The sequence below is a fragment of the Pristiophorus japonicus genome, chromosome 23, assembly GCF_044704955.1.
Source record: "Pristiophorus japonicus isolate sPriJap1 chromosome 23, sPriJap1.hap1, whole genome shotgun sequence".
In the NCBI taxonomy this organism is placed as follows: Eukaryota; Metazoa; Chordata; class Chondrichthyes; family Pristiophoridae; genus Pristiophorus; species Pristiophorus japonicus.
Window position 1 is genome coordinate 35,772,602 of NC_091999.1, and position 8,620 is coordinate 35,781,221.

Consider the following 8,620-nt stretch of genomic DNA (forward strand, 5'->3'; position numbering starts at 1 on the left):
GTTATAATACATTAGAACCTCTCTCAGTTACTGCTGAACTAGACGCTGTCTCTGTTTATATTACCGTACACCCTGTTTCTGTCAATATTTGAGTAGTCCCTGTCTCTCCTTATATTACACTAGACACTGTCTCAGTTTATATTGCACTAGAAAATGTCAATGTTTCTAATACAATAGATCATGTATTAGTTATTATTAAAGCACGATATCCTTTATTATATTATGTTAGACATTCTCACTCTTTATATTATACTATCTCCTGTCTCTTTATAATAGATTGGTAGATTGGTCCTTTCTCTGTTTATATTACACTAGACCTTGTCTCTATTTATATTGCACTGGACCCTGTCTCTATTTATATTGCACCCGACCCTGTATCTGTTTCTATTATACTAGACCCTGTTTTTTTTATATTACACTAGACACTGTCTCTGTTTATATTACACTAGATACTGTCTCTGCTAATATTACACTAGATACTGTATTTTTTATACTACATTAGACCCTGTCTCTGTTTATATTACACGAGACCCTGTATTTTCTATATTACACTAGACACGGTCTCTGTTTATATTAGACTAATCCCTGTCTATGTTTATGTTACGCTAGACACTGCCTCTCTTTATATTACACTACACGCTGTGTCTGTTTATTTTGCACTGGACCTTGTCACTATATCCTCACTCTGTCTATGTTACAATTGGACCTGTCTCGGTTATTACTGCACTGGACCGTGGGGTATGGATGTGTCTATATAGGTCAAATCGACCAATCCGTGTGGCTGAGGGTCAGAGGTCGCACTGATTTAGTAATGGCGACAAAGTCACGTTGATGACGCTGCATTGTTCTGAACAATGACGTCGCCCATTGTTTACGTGTTGCTGACGTGTTGATGTCAAACAGGTAAAAACGAAATGCAATATACAGGAAGTTGCACTGATAATACAATTTTTCTGGGATAGTGATGTCACACTGTGCCATCAAACATTCCCAGGGCAGGTACAGCGCGGATCTATGCAGAGAAAAGCTCCCTTGATGCTGTACCATCAAACACTCCCAGCTGAGGTACAGCACGATTCGAGAAACAGTAAACGTCCCTCAACACCGTCACATCAAACACTCCCAGGCAGGTACAGCACGGTTTAGATAGAGAGTAAAGCTTGATCTACACCGTCCCATCAAACTCTCCCAGGGCACGTACAGCACTGGTCTATACAGAGTAAAGCTCCCTCCACACTGTCCCAGCAAACACTCCCAGGGCAGATATAGCACGGGTTAGCTACAGAGTAAAGCCCCCTCTAAACCGTGCCCTGTTCCTAATTCTTATGTTCTTATGTACACTACACCCTGTCTCTGTTTATGTTACACTAGGCCCTTTCTCTGTTTACAGTACACTCGACCATGTCCCTGTTCATATTACACTCGAATCTGTCTCTGCTTATATTAAATTAGACCCTGTCTTTGTTTAATGGCCTCTAGGCCCTGACTCAGTTATCATTCTGCTAAACCATGTTTCTCTTTACATTACATTCAACGCTATCTCTGTCTATATAAAGTAGGGCCCTGTCTTAGTTGTTCCTGCACTAGATCCTGCCTTTTTTTATATATTACTCTCGCCAATGTCTCTGTTTATATAACACTAGACCCTGTCTCTGTTTATATATTAGACTAGACCTGTCTCTATTTATATTACACTAGGCCTTGCCTATATTTATATTACACAGACCCTGTCTCTGTTTATATTGCACTCGACCCTCTTGCTGTTTAAATTACACTGGACGTTGTCACTGTTTATATAATACCAGACGCTGTCACTGTTTATATTGCACTAGATCCTGTCCCCATCTACAAAAGAACGTAGACAAAAAGCAGTAAACTATAGACGAGTTTGTCTAAAACCTGTCGTTGGGAAAATGCTGGAGTCTAATGATCAGTAACGGGACAATTACAAAAGCATAATTCAATCAGGCAGAGTCTGCATGGTTTTATGAAAGGGAAATCATGTTTGACAAATTTGATGGATTTCTTTAAGTAAGGATGTAACGAGCTGGGTGGATGAAGTAGATTGGTAGATTGGTCCTGTCTCTGTTTATATTACACTAGACCACGTCTCCATTTATATTACACTAGACCCTCTCTCTGTTTATATTTCACTAGATCCTGTCACTGTTTATATTACACTAGACCATGTCCCTGTTTATATTACACGAGGCAATGTATCTGTTTATATTGCACTAGACACTGCCTCTGTTTATATTCCACTAGACCCTGTCTCTGTTTATATTACACTAGGCCCTGTTGCTGTTTATATTACATTAGACCGTGTCTCGGTTTACATTACACTCGATCCTGTCTCGGTTTATAATACAATAGACCCTGTCTCAGATTATTTTACACTAGGCTCTGTCCCTGTTTACGTTATGTTAGGCCTGTCTCTCTTTATGTTATACTAGACCTTGTCTATTTTCATATTACACTAGACCCTGTCTTTGTTTACATTGCACTCGACCCTGTCTCTGTTTATATTACACAAGGCGCTGTTCTTGTTTATATTACACTAGACCCTGCTGCTGTTTACATTAAACTAGGCTCTGTCCCTGCTTATATTACGTTATACCTTGGCTCTCTTTATATTGCACTAGACCCTGTCTATGTAATATTACATTCGACTCTGTGAGGATGCAATACTTTTTTTGGTTTGAAGTATATGTTTAGTTTTGTTAACAGCTATCAAGAGCTGTCTGCAATTTCTGCTTGATTTGGTATTGTTTCGTTAATATTTGTGTTGAGAAGATGTTGTGAATGTTGTAACAATGTCCAAGAGGTGGACTGGGATTGAGGGACAGGAGTGAAGGTGTGCAATAGTGCACTGCACTTTGTACTACTTAGTGGCACTCTGTGTGTTAAAGGTTACTAATTTGCACGCGTGTTGTCCTGTGCCAATTACTCCAAGTTCTTTAATGTTAAGGATTGTTTTTCCTGCAGTATTTGCTAGTTCGCTGTCACGTGACCCACTGATTATGTCAGACAGAGCCTGGAAACTTGACCTAACAGCACTGCCGGATGGGCGGCCGTGTGGTCCTAATATCCACCTGAAAGAATTCTCTCATCTCGTTAAGATGAACAACTGAAAAGAGCACACACAAAGTTTTTCCTATATGTGTATGTGTATGTGTATGTGTGTGTGTACAAAACACATCATTCATTATGTGTGCATTACACAAAGATAAATGATTAGCTTCAACCATTATTTTTCAGCATTTTATTGTATTCAAAATGCAATTGCATGTCGTTTAATAACTTTTAAATTTATTGATAACCCATTGTCCTGTATGCTCTTGTTTAGAAAGTGATGTCACACTGACCATTCCGTTACCAAGGTGACCATGTCTGTCGTTGTATTCAGTGGGAAAGGGGATTAAATCCGACCGAGTATAATGAGCAGCCCCCCGCTTTATTTTCTAGTGATAACCTCACTGTCACACAGAAGTTCCTGAGATTTACCTCTATTGTGGATGATTAGTGTAAGTGTTGGTAAAAATGAAAATGCACCTGTACCTGGCATGAGGTTAATAAATCTGTAATTGTCTGATGTGTTGTTTCGCTCGTTACACCAGACCCCGTCGCAGTTTTTACTGCACCAATACACAGTCTCAGTTTATATGGTTGATGTGGTCCACTTCCAAAAAGCGTTGGATAAAGTGTCTTGATAATATCCTTGCCAGCAAAGTTGAAGCCCATAAAATAAAAAGAACAGTGGCAGCATGGATATGAAATTGGCTGAGTGACAGGAATCAGAGAGTAGTGTTTTTATTTGGACTGGAGGAAGGTATACAGTGGTGTTCCGCAGCGGTTGGTAATTGGAACTCTGCTTATCTTGATTTATATTCATGATGTAGATGTTGGTGTACGGGGCACAATTTAAAATGTCATATCATTCATGGCTTGGAAGCATAGTGAACAGTGAGGAGGATAGTGCTGACTGCAAGAGGACATAGATATTCTGGTGGAATGGGTGGACACGTGGCAAATGAAACGGAGAAAATTTTCAAGTGATACATTTTTGTAGCATGAACGCGGAGAGGGAAAATAAACGAAAGAGTACAATTCTAAAAGGTGTGATGAACAGAGAAAACTGGGGGTATGTTTGCACAAATTATCGAAGATGGCAGGAAAGGTTGAGAAATTGTTTTAAAAGCATACGGAATCCTGGGCTTCATAAATAGAGGCATAGAATACAAAAGGACGGAAATTCTGGACACCATACTTTAGCAAGGATGTGAAGCTCTTCCAGAGGGGGCAGAAAAGATTGACGTGTTGTTCCAGGGATAAGACACTTCCGTTGTGTGGATAGATGGAGAAGCTGGGATTGTTTGCCCTAGAGCAGAGAAGGTTGTGATCAGATTTGAGAGAGGTGTTCAGAATCAAAAGGGGTCGAGACAGAGTAGCTGGAGAGAAACTGTTCCCATGAGGAAAACGTTTTTACACAGCTAGAGGTTAGGATCTGTAATGTACTGCCTGAAAGGGTGGCAGAGGATGTGTCATTCATGGCATTACAAAGGGAATTCGATAAGTACCTCAATTAAGAAAATTCACAGAGCTATGGGAAAGGGCGGGCGAGTGGACTAGCTGAAATACTCTTGCAGAGAGCGGCACGGGCTATATGGGCCAAATGGCCCTCTTCTGTGTTGTAACCATTCTATGATTCAATAATACACCAGGACCTGTCGCAGTTATTATTACACTAGACCCTATTCCTGTTTATATTACTCCATTCACCACATTAAATATTCGCTACCTCCACCACCGGCGCACTATGTCTGCAGTGAGCACTATCTACAAGATGCATTGCAGCAACTCGCCAAGACTTCTTCGACAGCACTTTCCAAACCTACGACCTTTTCTAGCTAGAAGGACAAGAGCTCCGGGCTCATGGGAGCACCATCACCTCCACATAACCCTCCAAATCACACACCATCTTAACTTGGAAAGTTATTACCGATCTTTCATAATCGCTGGGTCAAATTCGTGGAACACCCTGCCGTACACTGTGGGAGTACCTTCACCACACGGGCTGCAGCGGTTCAAGGTGGCAGTTCACCACATGCTTTTCAAGGCCAATTAGGGATAGACAATCAATGTTGGCCTTGCCAGCGACACCTACACCCACATGCCAGCGACCAATAAACAATGTCCCAGTATCATTACTTACAGCACGAGCCACTACTTCAGTTATTATTGCACTAGAAACACTAATATTGTATTAGGCCCTGTTTCAGATATTACTGGAGTATGCCATGCCTTTGTTGCTATTACTGAAGACCCTGTCTCTGCTTATAGTAAACTAGACAAATACACTCTTTATATTACACGAGCCCAATTCTTTCATAATAATAAACTAGACCATGCCTCTGTTTCTATTAAATTAGACCCTGTCTCAGTTAATTACTGCACTAAACTATGTAACTTACAGGGCAGGTACAGCATGTATCAGATACAGAGTAAAGCTGTCTCTACACAGTCCCATCAAAAACGCCCAGAGCTGGTAAAGCACGGGTTGGATAGTGTTTAAAGATCCCTCCACATTGTCCCATCAAAAACTGCCAGATAATTAAATGCACATGTCACATTTTGGATGAAAGCTCCTTCTGCGCTTCTGATCAATTTGGTTCGAGGCATATGATTAGGGCTCAAGGAAAACGTTTGTTGGATGTTGACATCTAGTTGTGGGGAAAAGCCAATTATCCATTCTTGAGAGACAAGACGGAAAGTGGAAATAGGAGAGGGAGAGGATACAGGAAGTCTCCACTGACACATTTGTGATGTCACTATATACGGTGATTAGAATCTTTCCCCTTTCTGTCCGTGGGGATCATCTTTACTTTATTCACCTATAATTTAGAGAAATGTATCAAAAAACAGTTGTTGCTGGAATCTGTTGAGAGATTTGCATTTCTCCCTATCTTTATTTCTGTGCTGTGTTGGTGGGGAAACATTTATTGTCTTTCTGTCGCTCAATACTCTAATCTGAGACTGCTATTTCTGTGTTTATTTACATAAACGCCTCACTGGTTCCGATGAAATATTCATGGCAGCAAAATAAGATAAACAGACTCACGTATTGATTCTTTTCAACTCACAACAAGGGCTTATTTTAAGAATATTGATAGTTGGTACACAAAATTATACATATCTCGAACAATGACGTTGGCTTTCGTTTTGTTCAATTAGAACAGATGTGATTTATATGAAAGGAAATAAATTTAAAAATGAATAATTCAGTTCTGAAAGTTCTGCTGCCAAACTCAGTGGAACACCTCTGAACAGGCTGCTATTCCACTGGATCTCCATTTAGTGGAATACTTAATCCATTGAAACTTAATACGTTAAAGCAGTGAGCAGAGGAGTGTCGGACAATCACAGTAATATCTGAGCTTTTCACATATCACAACATGTATTTTCCAATGTTGACATTTAGAAACACCTTACATTTATATAGCACCTTTAATGACCTCAAGTTGTCCCAAAGTGCCTTCCAGCCAATGAATTATTTCGGAAGTGTGGTCACCGTTGTAATGTAGGAAACGTGGCAGCCAATTTGTGCACATCAAGATCCCATAAACAGCAATGGAATAATGATAAGATAATCAATTTTTCAGATGTTGGTTGAGGGATACATTTTTCTGCTGCAAACCCTGGTGAACTCCTCTGCTCTTTAAGATAGTGCCATGAGTCCTTTAAATCCACCTGAGTGGGAAGACGGGGCCTCAGTTTAATATCTGCCCCGAAAGACAGCACCTCTGATCATTCAGCACTCCCACAGTACTGACATCAGGCGTGTCGGTTTAGATTATGGGCTCAGATGTCTCAAGCGGGGTTTAGTATCTGTGTCTTTCTGAGTCAGAGGCGAGAGTGATCCCGCTGAGCCGAGGCTTGAACATATCACAGCTTGTATTTTAAAATGCTGCCATTCAGCTCATCATGTCTGAGGTTTAAGGTCTGAGCCCAGTCTTACACCGCTCCGTTTATCATCAGACGCGAGTTCTCTTATCTTGCCTGAGATGTCATTACCACACTGGGATTTACACTGGGTCCGTAAACAAGTGTCAGTGGTTCCGCAGCGAGCATCTGGAAGTGCTAGAGGCAGAAGGACTTATGGAACTTGAGATTTACATTGTGTGAGCTGCAGCATCGGAGCAGCTGGAAGCTGGAACTGTTCTCCTTAGAGCCGAGCAAGTTCTGGGCCACTTAATAGAGGTGTTCGAAATCATGGAAAGTTTTGATCGGGTAAATTGGAAGTTACACCATCATTCCCTCCGATCATCCCTCCTATCCTCCACCCAACTCTCCTTCCCTCCATCCCTTCATCCCTCCCTCTCTCTATCCCTCCCGCCCGCCATACATGCCTCCATCAATCGCTCCCTCCCTGGACCCACCTCTCCCTCCCTCCAGCCGGACTCCACCCGTCCAATACACTACATCTCCCTTGCTCCACTCCTCCCTCCCTCCATCGCTCCCTCGTGCACCCATTCCTACCTCCGTCCATCGCGCCACCCCTCCAACTCTCCATCCATCCCTTGTTCCCTTCCTAACTCCCTCCCTCCCTCTGTCAGCCCAAACCTGTCTTTTTTCCCCTTTGCAGTATTTCTGATTCCATTGATGAGGATTCCTCAGCTGGAATTTTCTGCAGCCAATTCCTTCACCGGGCTTTCATATATATTAACAAATGAGAGAGAGAGCAATGGCAATTATATATATATTTAACCTCCCCACCCCCACCTAAAAAAGCTGACAAGAATTAAAATGTTGACCTTTCCGGAGAGGGAGTTGGTTGGTGAACTGTCACAGGGTAGGAATTCTAGTTGGCACAGTCAGGATATTTTTCCTGTTTATATAAAAAAGTAAGCGTAACAATTTTAAAAATTGTTTTAAGTCATCGTCGACTTTCAGCTGCTGTTTTTTCCTTCCCTTTCTCGCTGTTGTGGACAGGCCAGTGCCCGCCTGGAGCTCGCTGTCAGTGTGTATACGGGACGGTAGGACCTAAGCTCTCGCTGCGCGGACAGAGTTGGAGAAGCTGGGGCTGTTCTCCTTACAGCAGAGAAGGCTGAGGGGAGATTTACCAGATTAGTACCAAGGATGAATGATGAGAAACACTAGTTCTGCCCCAGCTGGAGTATTTTGTCCAATTCTGGGCACCACACTGTAGGAAGGACGTGAAGTCTTTCCAGAGGGTGCAGAATAACTTTACTGGAAACGCATCAGGTATGGGGGTTACAATTATGTGGAGAGACTTGGGAAGCTGGGGTTGCTCCCCTTAGAGCAGAGAAGGTTAAAAGAAGATTTAGTAGATTGGTACCTAGATGAGGGATTTCAGTTAATGTGGAGAAACCGGAGAAGATGGTTTGTTCTTCGAGTAGAAAAGGTTAAGAGGAGATTTAGTAGATTAGTGTCTGGCATGTGATACTTCAGTTAAGTGGAGTTGAGGTCAGAGACCAGCCATGCTCTTATTAAAATGTGGAGCAGGCTTGAGGGGCCGAATGGCCTACTCTTGCTCCGAATTGTTATTTTCTTTTGTTCTTAAACAGATACAGTGTGTATAACTCAGACAGGGCCGAGTGTA